Below are 18,569 nucleotides of genomic sequence, written 5' to 3'. Positions count from 1 at the left end.
AAATTATTTTTGGCAAAAAGTGTGCATGTTTTTTTGCAATAGATAGATAGATAGATAGATAGATAGATAGATAGATAGATAGATTGTGAGCAGGAGCAAGGGTCAGTTCAGGGCAGGTCAGGAGGCTACAGGAAGGCAAGCCTCTGCTTTTCGGCAGAGAACTTTCCCCTTTGGATTTTATTTTTTTTAATTATTTTTGGCAAAAAATGTGCATGTTTTTTGCAACAGATAGATAGATAGATAGATAGATAGACAGACAGATAGATTGTGAGAAGGGGCAAGGGTCAGGTCAGGGCAGGGCAGGTCAGGGGGCTACAGCAAGGGAAGCCTCTGCTCTTTGGCAGAGAACTTTCCCCTTTGGATTTTTTTAAAAATTATTTTTGGCAAAAATGTGCATATTTTTTGCTAAAGATAGATAGATAGATAGATAGATAGATAGATAGATAGATAGATAGATAGATAGATAGATAGATAGATCGTGAGCAGGAGCAAGGGTTAATTCAGGGCAGGTCAGGGGGTACCGCAAGGCACGCCTTGCTCTTGGCAGTCTATGCACATTTCTTCTTTGAAATGACTGCTCCATGCGAATGAATTTACAAAATCGAATGTAATGTTGCAACTTGGCCAATTGATACAGCTTTTGCTACTATCTCTAAGGAATTCAGGGTAGCCTAAGGAGAGCAAAAAAAAACAAGCATCCTTTTCTGGCATTCGAGGTGAGGAATTAATATTATTGTTATTATCATAAATTAAAAAAATTATTATTATACCTGTGATGAGGCATTCTGGGGTGGCAAGTAGTGGGCAGCGGTCGGCAACCTAGGCCGCGGGCCGCATCGGCCCGCGGCACCGTAGGAGCGGCCCCGGCCGGCCTTGCCGCCGATTGCCGCCGCTGGGCGCGCCCGTTCCCGCCCCTCAGGGGGGCTTCGGCCCCTCTGAGGGGGGGGAAGCGCCGGGGCAGCCGGGCTGGCCTTTCCCCGCCCCTCAGGGCCGGCCTCGGCCCACTCTGAAGGGGGGGAGGGAAAGCGCGGGGCAGCCGGCGTGGCCTTTCCCCGCCCTCAGGGCCGGCCTCGGCCCGCTCTGAGGGGCGGGGGAAAGCGCCGGGGCAGCCGGCGCTGGCCTTTCCCCGCCCCTCAGGGCCGGCCTCGGCCCGCTCTGAGGGCGGGGGGAAGGAAAGCGTCTGGTCTGCCCGCTCCCGGGGGCTCCGCGCGGCCCTCCCGCATCCCCACCGGCTCCGCGGGGCCATCCCGGCTCCCCGCGGGGCTTCATGCCGCCCCGCATCCCACCTCCTCCTCTGTGTCCTCCGTCCTGCTCCAGGGAGGAAGAGCAGGAGGAGGCAGCAGCAGGAGGAAGAGGGGAAGAGGAGATGGGGGCAGCAGCGAGGAGGGAAGAGGAGAGAGAGAGGAAGGAGGAGGAAGAGGAGAAGGTGGTGAGTGTGCTTTCATGCTAACAGTCTCCCTTGCTTTGACAATGATAGTGTGGTGTGATGATGATGAGTCGCTTGAGAAGCATGCAACTACTGTTTCAGAGCTGAGAGAGTGTGACCTTGCACAAGTGTGTTTGTGTGCTTTAATGCTAACAAGTCTCCTTGCTTGACAATGATTGTGGTGATGATGATGAGTCAACTTGAGAAGCATGCAACTACTGTTTCAGAAGCTGAGAGAGTGTGACCTTGCAAAGTGTGTTTTGTGTGCTTTTAATGCTAACAAGACTCCCTTGCTTTGACCATGATAGTGTGGTGGTGATGATGATGATGATGCAGCTTGAGAGCATGCAACTACTGTTTCAGAAGGCGAGAGAGTGTGACCTTGCAAAGTGTGTTTGTGTGCTTTTAATGCTAACAAGTCTCCCTTGCTTTGACAATATAGTGTGGATGATGATGGATGAGCGCTTGAGAAGCATGCAACTATGTTTCAGAAGCTGAAGGGGTGTGCCTTGCAATGTTGTTTGTGTGCTTTTAATGCTAACAAGTCTCCTTGCTTTGACAATGATAGTGTGGTGATGATGATGATGAGTCAGCTTGGAAAGCATGCAACTACTGTTTAGAAGTGAGAGAGTGTGACCTTGAAAGTGTGTTTGTGCTTTTAATGCTAACAAGACTCCCTTGCTTTGACAATGATAGTGTGGTGTGATGATGATGATGAGTCAGCTTGAGAAGCATGCAACTACTGTTTCAGAAAGCTGAGAGAGTGTGACCTTGCAAAGTGTGTTTTGTGTGCTTTAATGCTAACAAGTCTCCCTTGCTTTGACAATGATAGTATGGTGATGATGATGATGACAATGATAATGATTGAGTCATGCTTGAGAGGCATGTACGCACTGTTTCTGAAGCCAAGGAGTGTACTTTCCAAAGTGCCTTTTCTGTGTGTTTGGGATGCAGGTTGGGGGTGTTTGTCCAGAAAGGGACATGAGGAGGAGAGGGCGGGCACACGGCCTCCTCCTCTTGCAGGGCTTCGGTGGAGGCTCCGCCCCAGAGGGTGGCTCCGCCCCAGAGGGTGGCTCCCTGGAGGGTGGAAGCTCCGCCCCCAGCATGCAGCCCGCCCAGAGGGTGGAAGCTCCACCCCCAGCTTCGGCCCCCCGACTTGTCTGAGGGACACCAACCCGGCCCTGGCTCCAAAAGGTTGCCTACAGGAGTGGGGGATACAGGATGCATTAGCTTGCATTTTGGGGTTGAAAATGGGGCCAAGAGCAGATCATAACCTACAACACTGACCCAAATGCCCACAACACACACACACCAGAGGTTTTTAAATTTGACAAGTGGTGCCTGGTCCTTTAAAAAAAGGAGGGGTGGAAAGCACACTTCTGATGCCCCTATCCATGCTGGAAGCGTCACCTATGACCATCGCGGAACTAACTTTGATTGACAGCCAGGCACCTTCACCTTAAACCTGAATCCTCCAAGAGGGCATTCGGGTTAAAATGCCCCTGATTGGTAGTCAGCACTTGCTTCCGGAGAGATTCGGGAGGGCCCCCCCCCCCCCCCAATTTGCCCAGTTCCTTCCAGAGCAATGCCGCCAGTGTGAATGAGGCCCTAGAAAGGCTAGGTTGGCCCCTTTGATGCTGTCCTCCTAAGCAGCAGGTGAAAAGATTTTTGTTTCGATAAGCCTTTGGGAACTGCCTCTTTATGGAAAAAGGACTTTTAATAAATTGCTGCATTTTTCATATCTGTTGCCTTTTATGGGTATGTTTTTAAACTGCTACTAATTCTATTAATAGTTCAAAAGTATTTTAACTTTTGTACGCTTTTACCAATGTGAGTTTCTAATTCTGTTTGTTTTAACTTTTGTAGCCATCTTGAGTCCCAGGGCTGGAGAAAAGGCCTCTGTGTACTATGAACTGCTCAGCCATGAAACCCACTGGGTGACCTTGAGCAATTCACACTCTCTCAGCCTCAAAGGAAGGCAATGGCAACCCCCCTCTGAACAAATCTTGCCAAGGAAACCCCATGTTAGGACCACTTTAGGGTTGCCATAAATCAGAAATGACTAAAAGGCACACAACAATAAACAACTAACAATGAGCTGCAGAGATATTTCTGAGCTATATCAACAAATCCTTGCTTCTTGCAATTTTAAAAAACAGCTATTTCCAATGAACACACAATTTGCCTTGGAGTTTCATAGCTTGTGGGTCTTTATTTTTCTGATAAAGCTCAGCTGTAGTTGCTCGCTTTTTTCTTTTGTTCAGAGCTGAACTGTAGCAATTGCCATGATTATTGCCTCAATAACCTTGAACCTTTCCTGTTGCAACCAGAGTCTATCTGGGGCTGCCCCTGAAGACTTTCTGAATCTGCAACTAGTGAAAAACAGAACAAGTGACCTCCTAATAGAGGTGAACTGCTGGAAGCGGTAGAACTAGAGAGACTCAAAATGGAAGGGGAAGCAATCTCCTTATAATCACTTTCAGAGGTTACCTGAAGGGAAGGTTCTCAGAAATGAGAGGGCTGTCCCTGATACCTGATGAGAAAATCTTAGTTTAATATATTATCTGGCTTCCAATACTTTTTCAGGAACACTTCAGTGTTTTGATTTTGACTTTAAAAGCAATGTATAAGATGCTTTAAGGCTGGAGACAGTTCTTCCCTAAAGGTATAACTGTTAATGATACAGTTCTGTCCTGCCTTTCCTCCAATGAGCTCAGGGCAATATATCTAACATGGTTTTTCTCTCCCCTTCTTCATCCTAACAACAACTTTGCAAGGTAGATTAAGAGGTGATACAATAACCCTGTTTAAATATTTTAAATGGTGTCATACTGAGGATGGAGCAAGCTTGTTTTCTGCTGCTCTAGAGAATAGGTCCCAGAGCAATGGCACCAAACTCCAGGAAAAGAGATTCCACCTCAATATTAGGAAGAACTGTTCGACAGTGGAACACACTGAGCAGGGGGTTGGACTGGATGGCCCCTGTGGTATCTTCCAATTCTATGAGTCTATGAGGAAATTCAGTGAGCTTAATGTGTCAATCTGAACTTGGAAGATGGATTTTCAAGCTCCCATTCCAACATTCTAACCACTATGGAACACTGCCACACTGATGTTAAGCTCCATTGAATACAACAGATTCACAGCAGGACACAAGAATTATGCTCAACCGGAGATGGATGGTGGTGTTTACTCCTCAAGCACAAGGATTTTAAGAACTGCACTGTGTGAGCCGTTGGACATTTTCTGACCCCAGTGAGAAATGTCAATTTCGTACAAATGAGGACAACAGACTACATCTCTCCTGTTTCATCATGCATCATAGTTTTCTAAAAAAAAAATGGCTTGGGCTGTTTTGGGCTCAATGGCTGTGTTGTATTGACTGCAGTGCAAAAGTACCAGTCAAAAAGTATCTCAAGCAAAAGTACCCTAATGGCAAACAAACAAACAAACAAACAAAATTCAATTGGAGTTGTTGGGAAATGCTGGTTCTCCTAGACCTGTTATTGCCAAACTCCAGGTGTTTAGGACTTCAGCTCCTAGAAGATCTAGCTGACTCAGCCAACAGTCAGGAATTCTGGGAGCTGAAGTCTAAAACATCTGGAGGATCAACGTTTGAAAGCCACTGGTCTACAAGCCAAATGTGTGAAATATATAGATGCTGTTTACACCTATGCAGGTGACATGTCAGTCAACATATTATTATACGTACAGTTCTGGGTGGATTCTACATCAAACTGGGACTGTGGAGGACTAAAGTGTCCCAGCCTTATGCACGATGGTTACAAGAGCTGAAAGTGGTACAATGAATACATTCATTTCCTTTGTCTCAGCACCATCTGACTGATCAAATCAGTTGAAAGACTTCAGATATCTTTGACAAGATGAAGTGACAGAAAAGAATGCACATCCCAAGCAGTAACAGATCTATCATAACATGCTTAACTCTCCTAAAATACGTTCTCTTATTAAAGTTAAAGAGAGAAGGAAAGATTAAAAGTTGGTTGGAAAGAAGAAGGAAAAATTGGAAATGATAAGAAAATCGAAATTTGGTGATTATATAATACAGGACGTAATTGAGGAAGACTTATTTGGATTAAAGTAAAGTAAGGATAATTATAATTTGGTAGGAAACGTCGCAAATTTCACTAGTTGAAGATGCTCTCTTTTTAGAATCAATAGTTATAACAATTAGAATGAATGATTATATGGTTTAGGATGTAAGTAAGTAAATGCTTTTTTGTTTTTGTTTTTTTGTTTGTTTTTAGTTGATGTTTAAGATTGTTATGTGTGGTATGTATGATGTTTGTATTTATATATTAATAAAAATATATGTTCTCTTGCAACCTGTACTAAATATATCTGCACAGTTGCAATAACATTAGTAACAGTGCAGTCCTATGCATGTTATTTAGAAATAGGTCCAGCTAAATTTAATAGGACTTTGTTGTTATGTGCCTTCAGTTGTTACATGCCTTCAAGTGAGCTCTGACATCTGGCTACCCTTTCATAGAGTTTTCTTGGCAATTCATTCATTCATTCATTCGAGATTGTTTGCCTTCGACTTCTTCTACTGATAAGAAAGTGTAACTTGCTCAAGTTCACCCAGTGAGTTTCCATCGCATTCAAACCCTCATTCTCTCAAAATCCAAATCCAACTTGAACCACTACACCAATACTAGCTTTGTATCCACAGATTCTTTATTCATGGATTCAAGCATCCACAGATTGAAAATATTCAAAAATATACAAATTCCAAAAAAGAAACCTTGATTTTGCTGTTAAGAGACACCATTTTACTAGGCCATTGTATATAATGAGACTTGCGCATCCGTGGATTTTGATATCCACAGGGGGTCCTGCAATCAAAACTCAGCAGATACTAAAGGCCCACTGTACTTGCTAGCATTAGTCAGCATGGCGTAATGGTTTGAGCAATGGACTACAACTCTGGAGACCAGAGTTTGGAACTCTGCTTGGCCATGGAAACCCATTGGGTGACCTTGGGAAAATCATACTCTCTCAGCTTCAGAAAAAGGCAAAGGCAACTCTCCTCTTAATACATCTTGCCAAGAAATCCCTGTGATAGGTAGGGTTGCCTTAGGATCACCATAAGTGACTTGAAGAGACGCAACAACTTCCTAGTAAGTGGGACTAGGATTGCCTAGGATTGTATCCTAACTGTGAAAGTTGTCCTTAAGTATAGTATCTATTGTTCCCTTCAGATTCCTGAGATTCTTTCTTAAGGAGCTTCTAGTGCCTGCTGTTTGCAAAATAAAATCTATGTTACACTGCAATGGAATGCATTGAAACCACTTTCTCACTTTCAAAATACCTGACTGAGTAAAGTGAAAGGATGAAGAGGGCCAATGTGGTGTAGTGATTTGATTTTAGCATTGGACTATGACTCTGGAGATCAAGGTTTGAATCTCTGCTTGACCATGGAAACCTACTGAGTGATCTTGGGCAAATCACACTATCTCAGCCTCAGGGGAGGCAAAGAAAACCAACTCTGAACAAGTTTTGTTAAGAAATCTCCATGATAGAGTTGCCTTAGGGTCACCATAGGTCAGAAACAACTTGAAAGCAAACAATAAAAACAAAAGGAATGAAGTGCTTAGCTTTTCCCTTGGTATTTTACCCATTAAATTCTTTTCCGGCAGGCTGCAACCATTTTATCAAGATAAAGATGAGCCAAGAACAGGTATAAAAGTAGCTGGGGAGGGATTATTGGATAAGGGATGCTGGGACAGTTTACAAGAGAAAAGGAGTTGCTTGAACTTAGATGCAGCTTCATTGTGATACCTAATTTGTCACTTGGATTAAAGTATAACAAGGGAAGGGCAGAATCATTTAGTGATACTCATGGTCTAATCCAGGGGTCGGCAACCTACAGCCCGCAGGCCGGATCTGGCCCGGTGAGGCCTTGGGACCGGCCCCAGCCCAGTCCTGCCGCCGATTGCCGCCCCGCCGCAGCTTTCGCACCACTCCGGGCGCCATTTTGAGTTCGGCCCCCCAGTTGTCTGAGGGACAGCAACCCGGCTCCCGGCTCAAAAAGGTTGCCTACCCCTGGTCTAATCCTTCAAGAAACGGTTGAAAGAGATGCTAAGCATGGAGAAGAAAAAGAGGAGACAAAATAGTTGTTTTAAAAAATCTTGAAGGTTATCGCATGTAAAATGGACTAGTTCTCTCTTGTTCCAGAAGGAGTAGGTGCCATTTAATGGGAGACAGTTTTCACTTCCTTCCCATCACCCTCAAGTATATCTGATGGAAACAAGTGAGAGGACCTCCTTGGCGGCTGCTCCTATGCTAGAATGGTCCCCTCCTCGTTATCCTGTAGGCAAGTGAAGACTTTTTTGTTTTGCCTAGCCTTTGAGCAGGGACTGCTCATGGGGAAAGGGCATTTAATAATGTTTGTATTTGTATTGTCTATATTTGTTCTTATTTCCTTTTTTAAACGAGCATGCTTTTAATTGCTATTAATTCTAATTCTAACTTTTGTATGCTGTGAACTGCTGTCTGTTGAACTGGTATATCTCTTGTCAAGTTGCCTTGGGTCCAAGGGTTGGGGAAGAAAGGGGTAAGGGGAAGAAGAAGATAAAAACTAATGGACAGAATTTTCAAGGAAGTAGATTTCCAGCAAGCTTTAAGAAAAAGTTCCTTGTAGTAAGAGTTCTTCAACAGTGAAATAAACTGCTTCAGAAGGTGGTCAGATTTCATAAACTGGAGATATTGAATAGTTATCCATCAGAGATGTAGTTGTTTCTTGGATTACAGTTCCCACACTGAACACAAGGCCAGAATAAATGTGTTTTCTCCATCCTGACATCCTGCAGATGTTCTGGACTAGAATTTCCATCATCACCAGCCAGCAACTGGTTGGCTTCTGCATTGAGGAGAATTGGGACAAGAGGATATCCATGGTCCCTTCCAGCTTTTTGAAAAAGGATTTCTTTATTTTCCCCACTAACTATTCATAGGCTTACTACTACATTGCGGCATAGCACAGCTGAGTAAATCTGGCTTCCTCCAGACTGGTGCTGGCCTATAAATCTCAGCAATCCCCTCTATTAATTCTACTGGCTAGGAATCATGGAAACTGCAGTTTCACAGCTTATGGAGTCTAACCCGCCCAATGTTGCTCTACTGGATGTAGGTGGTATTATCCCAGCAAGCACTTCGATTATAGTAAAGTTACATTTAACAGTCATGCCAAACCACTTAGCCTTCCAGAAGGCTAACCCAGTGCACTAGCACATTCTTAGGCACTGAGAGCTATTTTAGCCTGGTCCTTTATTCTAGACTTCACCTTGAATGTCAGTGTCAGTTATTATTATTATTATTAACCTTTATTTAGAAAGCGCTGTAAATTTACACAGCGCTGTACATACAATCTTTTTAATTAGACAGTTCCCTGCCCTCAGGCTTACAATCTAAAAGACACGAAACAAAAGAAGAAAGGAGTGGTGGTGGGGAAAGGGATGGGGTCCAGCAGTCTTCTCTACCTCCGAGGCCTGGACAAAGGGAGATGGACTGGAGGGAGGACTTGGCTTCTTGGAGCTAGCCTGCCTCTCTCTCCCTCAAGATGGTGGCTGAAGGGAGGGCTTGTCTTCTTCCAGGCAGGCCTGGTGGAGCTAGCCTGCCTCTCTCCCCCTCAAGATGGTGGATGAAGGGAGGGCTTGTTTTCTTCCAGGCAGGCTTGGTGGAGCTAGCCTGCCTCTCTCTCCCTCAAGATGGTGGATGAAGAGAGGGCTTTTCTTCTTCCAGGCAGGCCTGGTGGAGCTAGCCAGTTCCAGGCTTTGGAGAGACACTAGGCAAGATCTTTTCAATGGACCACCTTAAGTAGGTTCGCTATCACCTTCTCACCACTATTGGGCTGTAGCTTGGCCCTACAGACCCAAATCCCATTGATAGAGGAGAGCCCCAACCCAACGTATCATTCAGAATAGCTATAAATGCAAAACGATTTCTATAACGTAAAGCATGGGTGGGCAGACTTCAGTCTTGAGGCATCTGCCTTATTTTTCACTAGAACCCTAAAAACTACGAATTGGACCCTGGTGCAAGAGACATACACTTTGCATGAAAAAAGGCACAGAAAAAAGTACAGAAACTTGTCTGGAGTGCCTCCATATGCAGAAATCTGCCCTCAGACAACCCAAAGTGTTCTTCATTTCAGTACTGTGCTATGTGGAAGACTTTTATAGTTTTGTTGTTGCATATTGTGAAACATTTGGGAGACATGCAGGGGTTGCTGTGTTGGCCATGTAGTAGATTCAAACAAAAACCCACCAAACTGTAGTAACTTTATTGGCCAACCAAAATGCACAATATACTTGTTGCAAAGCTACACTGGCTTCGAAAGCGCCACATGGCCAGAGGAGGATGGCCCATACCATCTTAACTAAAAATAATAATAATAAAATCTTTATTTATATTTCCCGCCTCTCCCCATGGATCGAGGCGGAAGCACAACAGCTAAAATCAGCATTACAATGCATAAATTTCACAGCTCGCAATTTCATACATATATTGATTACCAGTCAATTATAAAACAATATAAAAATATTATTACAATCTATGTGCACATCATCTCTAGGAGGTAAACATTTTCAGGGTTGAATCATAATAGATCAGGTGGGTACACCCACCGGAGGAGATCCGTCTTAAGTGCTTTCTTAAAGGCATCTAGAGTGTTAATAAGACAGATCTCTTCCAGTAGGCCATTCCAGAGTCTTGGGGCAGCAGCAGTAAATGCTTTCTCAAAAGTTGATCTTAGTCTAACTTTGGGATGTTCCAATAGTTTCTTTCCAGAAGTCCTGAGAGTGCAGGGCAGATTGTGTAGTGAGAGGCGTTTCCTCAAATAACTTGGGCCTGAGCCATTTAGGGCTTTAAAGGTAATAACCAACACTTTATATTGGGCCCGGAAGCTAATTGGTCGCCAGTGCAGATTTTTCAATATTGGTGTAACATGCTCTGATCTGGATGTTCTAGTGAGCAATCTGGCTGCAGCATTTTGGATCAGCTGAAGCTTCTGGACTTAGTATAAAGGTAGCCCCATGTAGAGTGCATTGCAGAAATCTAAACAAGAAGTTACCAGTGCATGTACCACAGTTTCAAGATCTAAGGACAGAAACAACAAAATGCAGGCATCTTACTAACATCTCCAATTTTTCTCCTGTTTGGTATGTAACATCTTGCCTATGAAGAAGCCAGTGGAGTTTTGAAAGCTTGCAACAAGTATATTGTGCATTTCAGTTGGCCAATAAAGGCATCACTGTTTGGTGGATTTTCATCTGGGAAACAGAGAGCCTTGCCAATGTATGAACATCACTAGAAGTCACCAGGAGATCCAGCTTACCTACTGCCCATCCCATCCAATCTCAAATGCATTTTTCCCCTCGGAACAAACCCACATAAAAGGAAAGCATCTGCCTTCAAGCCACCTGTTGAGTGAAGGCAGCTCCTTGAATTTCACAGGGCTTTCAAAGTCAATAAAGAATGCCTCTATAATCCTTAGCAGATTGCTGGAAGACAAAAGCTGATGCATGAGTGCCACCTACAGGAATTTTAATAACTTCCTTAAGCATGCTAAAGAGAGCCACAGTTTGTTGTATTTGGAGGAATAAACGTTTTAACAAAGCTGTCTGACTGAAATGTGTTTGCCTAAATTCTAAGTGACATACATTCCCAGCTTTCCCCCATGCCAGATATCCGGTTATGGAAGTTTGGCATTTGAGGGGTATAAATCATTCCACATCACATCAGCCAAATGCCTTTCTCACCCAAATCTCCTCTCATTTCCCCTCCAAACTTCCATGATTTTAGCAGTCTAATTTAAAGAAAGAAAAGGGGACATAGTTCAATTAATGAGAGTTGAAAACCTTGTAAACTAAATGCAAAACAACTGGAGAACTACCAATAAATTCTGATCTACGTTATACAAAGAAAAAGACTGCCAAGAGACACACAGTCTATCACAGTGAAGAGTGTACCCCCCAGCAGTGGCATCACTAGAGTTGGTGTCACCCAGTGCGGTAACTCATGGTGTCACCCCCATTGACCTCCTCCCAGGTCACACCATATAGAATCCTCAGTAATATTTCTTTTGTACTAATGTTACCCTATAAATCATAATTCTCATATATTGCCAAATGTAATGATTATAGTTGTGACATAAATGAGCAAAATTAAAATTATACCTTTAAATTATACTATCATATACAGTACACAGAATAAATGTGTGTGTGAGTGTGTGTGTAGTTTCATGTAGTTAAAGTGAACATTTGATAAAATATGTGTTTTTAATATATATTTTTAAAAAATTAAGAATGTTGAAACTTGAAATTTGATTTTAAAAAACCAGGGCCTTTCCTTTCTCCTCTCACTGACCTTCACCCCACTCATAGCATATATCTTCAGCACAAGAGGCACAGGAAATGGCCACAGCCTATTTCTGCACAAATGCAGATGTTTGAGGAGCACCCTTTCTTTCAGTGTCACCTGGTGTGGTCTGCACCTGTTAGTGATGCCACTGCCACCCAGAAAGCTTTGATAATTGTGTGGCTTTACAATCTAATAAATAAATGGATGATCCCAGAGCTTGGAAATATTACTTTTTTGCTTTCCTTCCTTTTCCATTTCATAAATAAAACTCCTGCAAGCCCTATGCAATGGGTGCATGCTTTCTCTCTGCATAAATTCAGCTGGCCATGCCTCCTTCCAATAGTGCAGTCAGTGTAAAGCTGTAGCCATTTTTGCTTGGAGCCAGGATGTTCCTAACTCAGATCTCATAGCTGCCATAAACTGTTTCTCTAGGCAGTCTACTTTCTTTAAACTTTATTGCTGGTCCACCTTTTTGATAAAATATAGTATTTAAAATATGGTCTACTGTACAAGTAGATTGCCAGGACAGCTGTAATGGCATTTGCGAAACCATTTGAATACTAAGAATATAACCACCACAATACTGGATCAGACCAAGAGCCTCTCTGTATCAGTTTTCTCGTCACACAATAGCCAGTTACATTGTGTGGGAAGCCTGTACATGTTAATGTTAATTGTCTGCCATTATTTTGCCTTTCAATGAGCATGAGCCAGCATGGTAGAGTGGTTTGAGCACTGGACTATGACGCTGGAGACCAGAGTTCAAATCCCTGCTTGGCCATGGAAACTCACAGGGTGACCTTGGGCAAGTCATACTCTCTAGCCTCAGAGGAAGGCGAAGGCAAATCCACTCAGAAAAATTCCTGCCATGAAAACCCTGTGACAGGGTTGCAACAAGTTGGAAATGACAATGAATGAGAGATCCCCAAGTCACCCTATTATCAACAGCCCTACTCAAATCTTGTAAACTCAAGGTCACAGCTTCCTTGATTGAATCTATCCATCTGTAATGCAATCTTCTTCTTTTCCTACTGCCTTCTACTTTGCCAAGCATTATCATCTTTTCCAATGAGTTGTACAGTATATTCTCATACGTCCAAAGTATGACAACCTCAGTTTATATCCATTTATTTGTCTTCAGGAGTCCACACTATGTATAGAACTCTTCTCCAGTACCACATTTTAAATAGGCTGATTTTCTTCATATCAGCTTTTTTTCCCCACTGTCCAGCTTTCACAACCAAACATATAAATGGAAGATATGATGGCATGGACAATCCTAACGATAGTATTCAATTGTATATCTTTACACTTCAGGCTCTTGTCTAGTTTGTTCATAGCTGCCCTGATTAATACAATAGCATCTTCTGTACAATAAAATTCCAAAAGCACAATATATTATTCATTATTACAATTATTAAAAATGAGGCAGATTGCCAAAGCTCAAAACAACTTTGCAAAAGATGAGCAGCACAAGAATACTGAGTCATTTAAATTGGCTCTGTGTATTTCAGAGGCTGGTGAAGAGCATGCTGTTATTAACAATTTACTTACTAGAATTTTTGGCTGGCATGTGCTACTGGCAAAGAACCCTGTTAAGGATTGCTCATAGGAGCAGTGCTTAATCTAGATGTATTTCAGAGCAAACAGGATTTATCTTTAAGTGTGCCAACAATACAATATTGATGCCTTTTGCAGGAAACGGTGTTAGGAATTCTTGGTATTAGCTGTTTAATATGTGACTCATGTGAAAACCTGATTCTCCAAAATAAGGGAGTGTTTATTTTCAAACATATGCACCACAGAGAAAGTTCTGTACATAAGCAATAGATAATAAGATGACACACACAGTAAAATACCCTACTTGGACCACTTACTATTAGAAGCGGACACTATTATTTGCAACAATATCCAACTCCCAATTGTCACACAAGAACAAAGCATCTCTCCTCTCATTCTGAAATGGGACTGCTGAAATGAAAATAGCTTGGAACGACCACAGATGGATTTTTGTGCTGAAAGATTGTGAGTTCCACTCGAATTCTGATATTCAGAATAAGTTTCTCAGTTCAGAACTCTGGAATCCTAATTATCTTTTTAGGTGTTCTGAAAACAAACAGAAATGCAGTATGCTAGCCCCACTTTGTCCATTATTTTTGTCATCCTCTACCACCTGAAGGTGACTAACTAAAGGGGAAAGACTTCCTATATAGAGAGACTGGCTATAGTAGACCCAACACTACTATTAGGCAGAATGAGGCAACAGCTTTAGGTGGAAGATGCTGGTAGCAGCAGTGCCAGCCTTCATGCCTTCTTGATTTTCCTGGCCAATCTTTTCTGTTAGAGAGTACAGACGTATGCACCATCTAACCCCCTAAAACCAGAACATTGGAACAGTTATTTTTAGACTTCATCCTTCTGCCAGTGTGACCAATGGTTATGCTTGTTGCAGAATACTGAGAGCTACATTCTTTAAAAAGAAACTTCACACCTAAGCTAGTCTGATGCCTTCAAAGGAAGTGGAGTACTGCCAGAAAGTATGATTGCTATGTTAAAACTACTCCAGCCTTAAGAGTTCAGAACCCATACCTTAAACTGTGGGATGACAACCCCTTATGTTGCAGAGGCAGGCACTGACAAGTGTAATGTTACATGGGGCAGCCTCTGATGTCATTAAAAATCAACCAGTTGCCCAGTTTGCCATTGAAAGACCAAAACTAAGAAATGAAGAAAATACATACACAGAATGTTTTCAAAACAGTGCTCTCATTCTGAGATTCCTCCTACTCACCCTCAAAATTGGTGAAGAGGGGCCAGGCCCTGAGATCTGGTAACTCTAGTCAGAGGAGTTTGCTTCTATATGTGGAGAGGCCCTAACTTAGTAGATTTACAGAGAACAGAGAATGTCAATTGGTAAAGGCAGGTCTTTGCTTCAGGGCATTAGTCTCTGTTTTAAGAGTGCAAAAATTGTGAGAGAAGGGAAATGGGGGGAAAGGGCTGTTATGCTTTCCCATCCTCACATATTTATTCTACTTGATTTTGGAATGCATGAAAAAGCATTAAGCCATATCCTTTGCACAGGTTACTGATCTTGCAGTTTTACTTAAACAAAACAAGTTCATTCTTGCAAGGCAGACGTGAGTCTACCACTGGCTTAAGGCATGTGATGACAATACCACACTTGCCAGCAGGAGATCTGTATTTTCTAGAATGAGTTGACATCAAAGAACAAAATGAAGACAAGATGGGCAAAACATAAGGTACAATACCCTTCCTCCACCTACAACCCACCCCCTTTTCTGAGTCTGGCTGGAAGGAAATAAAGGGGTGGGGCAGAGATGATGAGGAGTACCAGGAAAATATAGTGGGCAGAATGCTCCCCCACCATGTCTTTTCACCTTGAAGTAATCACCACCCCAGCTTTATTAATATTTCATGGTGCCTGCAATTGACACAAGAGCTCTGGCACAAACAGGTCATATTTCATCCTGCTAAAAAAACAGGAGCATATCCACAGCATGTCACATTGACTAGGTCTGTGTTTGCAGTAATATTAGCAAAAAGAGAGCCGGTCAGAATGTGAAAAGGTTTTTTTATATAAATAAAATCAACATACCTTCTAACTGTCCTGATTCATCAGGGAATGTCCTGATTAATCCGCTGTTGTTCTACTTTTTCAGTTGCTTTTGAAATGCCCCAGTATCACTTCTGTCTTCCCACATCTCTGTTTTGCCCTCAAGCTTGCTCCAACTACTGCAAACTCAGTTCAAAGCGCAAAAGTGGTATGTACTCAATGAAGTCATTAAGGGGGAGAGGGTGGTGGAGGAATCTTATCCTTTACAACAGGGTCAGACAAAAGCAAAATGTTGTAGTCTCTCCTAGTTTGTGTGCTCCTCTTCACTGATATCTTTTGCCATCTTGACCACATTCTGATGTTGCTTGGCCACACCTGTCCCAGGTTTCATCTGTGAAACTTTGGAAAGAATAAAATATGTCTATAATACATTTCTGATATTATATCTATAACCAAAGTCAGTAAGAATGTTAATTCCTGGACTGTAATCTCCAGGGACCTCTCAGCACCCTGTCTTTGAACAAAACAAAACAATGTTTAATTAATGATAACTCCCAACTCTCTAGGGGAATGGGAGAAAATTTTGCCATGTTCCCAACATCCTATGTTATGCCAAGGTGAGGCCTTTGGAAACCCCACCGACTTCCAGTTCACTTCCTCGCTGGTGAAAAGCCTCTCCTGAGCCTAAAAAAAGTATGGGAAGGCCTAAAACATGGCAAAGTTGCACCTTATGGTCCCTATGGGTAGTAAAAGGGGGGGCTTATCAGTGATTTTAAAAAAAATTAAAATTCAGGGCAGATAGAAAGCAGGTGTGGCCCTCCAAGATCATAAGGGAAGTCAATGTGGACTCCCAGCCCTTGACAGTTACCTGCTTCTGCTACAAATGGAAGAAAGGTAAGGTCAAATTTTCCATAAAGGGGTACAGAATAACCAAGCAAGCAGCCAGGTTCAAAAGAACAAAACAACTAATAACTATCCCTTCCCCAAAAAACATGGAAGTCTCTATGCCAATGAAGTAGAGTACAATGGCCAGAGTGTTGGACTTTTAAGATGGGAAATGGTATGATTATAAGGCTCAGTTGAAAAGATTACTGACTGTGAGCTAAGGCAACACACAAGCATGGTCACCATTTCATGTTCAGATATCAAGTAGACTGGCTGTAGAATAAACGCTGGCAGTAGCCTAGCTTAAATGGCTCATTCCAAGTTGAATGGTACACACACATAGTTCTGCCCTTCAATACCTTACATCCTTCTCCTCAACTCCCATCTCACTTGGCCTAATGGCAGGGCCAGCCTTGACTCTGGCCTCCTTACAAGAATCGTTGGGAATAAAAATGTAAGAAAAGGGAGAAACAATGAATGAATGCATTTCAACTGCCAAGTTATTTTTTACAAAGAGAATCAACAAATCAGACATTAAACTAGTTAGGAGCTATGATTTACTTGCTTGACCTTACAGTTGGCAATTATTATTCAGAAATAATGCTTTTTACAGACAAAGTGCAGGAAGCCACAATATTCAAGATTTGTGCAAGGCAGTGCACATATTTTGAGACAAGATTTCAGTTTTACAGTATGTAAAGGCAATATTTTGTCTTACCAGGACATACCCTCCTTCTTTCTCTTCCTCAGCCCCCTTTGTAAATGGTAGAGAGCGTGCCTTCTTCATATCAGCTAAATCTCACCCACTCTATGTTCATCCTTGGTTTACAATGGCTGGTCTCAGAAAATTGCAGGGGATAGGAATATCAAACATAATTTTGGGATAGGGACCCTCATAAAAATTCTGTCTTGCCTCCTCCATTCCACCCAGTTATTCAGAGAGTAATGTTATAAACAGCTGCTATCCAATGTGGTTAGGACAGGTGCCTTCCCCAGATAAGCACAGTTCCATCCTCCTGAGATGCATCTAACTCCATGGTCATCTTTGTTGTACTTTATTGCCAATTAGCTTTTAAAATCATTTAAGGCTATACATTACTTTAAAATAGACAACACATTTTTGAAAATAGTACACTTGCCCACTGCTGATGAATCAAAATGCTCCTGCCCTCCAAGTTCAACAAATAATTCTCTAAAACATATTCAGGAGTAGCAGAGTTCGCTTTGCAGAAAAATACAGTATAACAAAATGCAAAGTCCACAAAGCTGCAATAATTTATTGGGCCAGCTCCAAAACAAAATAGCTTCAAGGCCTTCCACCATTCTATTTCCCCAGAGATCATAGCAAGTAATAGCAAGTAGATTCCTATACTGCTTATCAGTGTACTTAAGCACTCCCTAAGCGGTTTACAATGTGTAAGCTAATTGCCCTCAACAAGCTGGGTACTCATTTTAGCGACCTTGGAAGGATGCAAGGCTGGGTGGACCCTGGAGCCCTGCCTGGGATCGAACCCGCAACCTTTGACTGTGAATGGCTGCAGTACCATCATTCAACTATTGTGCCACCAGGGCTCCTGGTACAGATTTCTACTCCTCCTGTCCCATGCAAGTTGCTATTTAGAATGCTGTGCATGAATGTGTATCGTAGAACATCCCTTAAGATAGCAAGACATTGCTGTTGATCACTGTATTTAACCTTAGCTTTTATTCCCTCCCTCCTACTTTTTTCCTCAAAAGAATGTTTTCAGCCTTTCCTGTGGCAACTAAGCTCCTGTTGGCAGCCACCCATCCTATCTCCTACACCTGGATCTCAGAGGTTGTAGTTTGTCAGCTCCCCTTGCTTTATACACACACATATACATTTTATAAGCAATGCAGTATCAGTGCTAGCATCTCTGTCACAGGAGCTACAGATCTATATGAAAACAAGCACCTCTCATATGAAGCAACTCTAGGATTTTGGACTGTCCCTCATTGCTCAAGCAGACAATTTCAGCATGGTTCATCAAGTGTCTGCAAATCCCATATGGATACTCCGTTACAAGGCTGACTTTAAAGTAATGCATGTTTCTTCAGTGAAAGGGTTGGGGGGAGCTGATTAAACTTTACCTGCTTGTCCATGATGAGTCTGGATCCAAACTAATTTCTGCCATGTAGACCGCAATGCTATTCAAACCGGTGATGCTTAATTTAGTCACAAGTAACTTTACTGGAAAAAGGACTTTTCAGTGTATACAAGTTCTGCAGCCAGTCCCCTTCAGATGTTTCATTTCAGATTTGGTCTGCATGTTTTAGGTT

The 18,569-nt window shown here is 42.5% G+C and overlaps 1 long non-coding RNA gene across 1 annotated transcript in view; it reads left to right on the top strand.

The window, feature by feature from the left end:
• The first annotated feature begins 2,965 nt into the window (after positions 1–2,965).
• LOC121928565 overlaps positions 2,966–18,569 on the top strand; it is a 32,895-nt gene continuing 17,291 nt past the window's right edge. Inside the window, exons 1-2 of the long non-coding RNA XR_006103522.1 lie at positions 2,966–3,082; positions 15,493–15,594. This is a non-coding gene — a long non-coding RNA (uncharacterized LOC121928565). The remainder of the gene's footprint in view (positions 3,083–15,492; positions 15,595–18,569) is intronic.

The sequence above is a fragment of the Sceloporus undulatus genome, chromosome 4, assembly GCF_019175285.1.
Source record: "Sceloporus undulatus isolate JIND9_A2432 ecotype Alabama chromosome 4, SceUnd_v1.1, whole genome shotgun sequence".
Classification (NCBI taxonomy): Eukaryota; Metazoa; Chordata; class Lepidosauria; order Squamata; family Phrynosomatidae; genus Sceloporus; species Sceloporus undulatus.
This window is presented reverse-complemented; position numbering and strand designations above follow the sequence as displayed.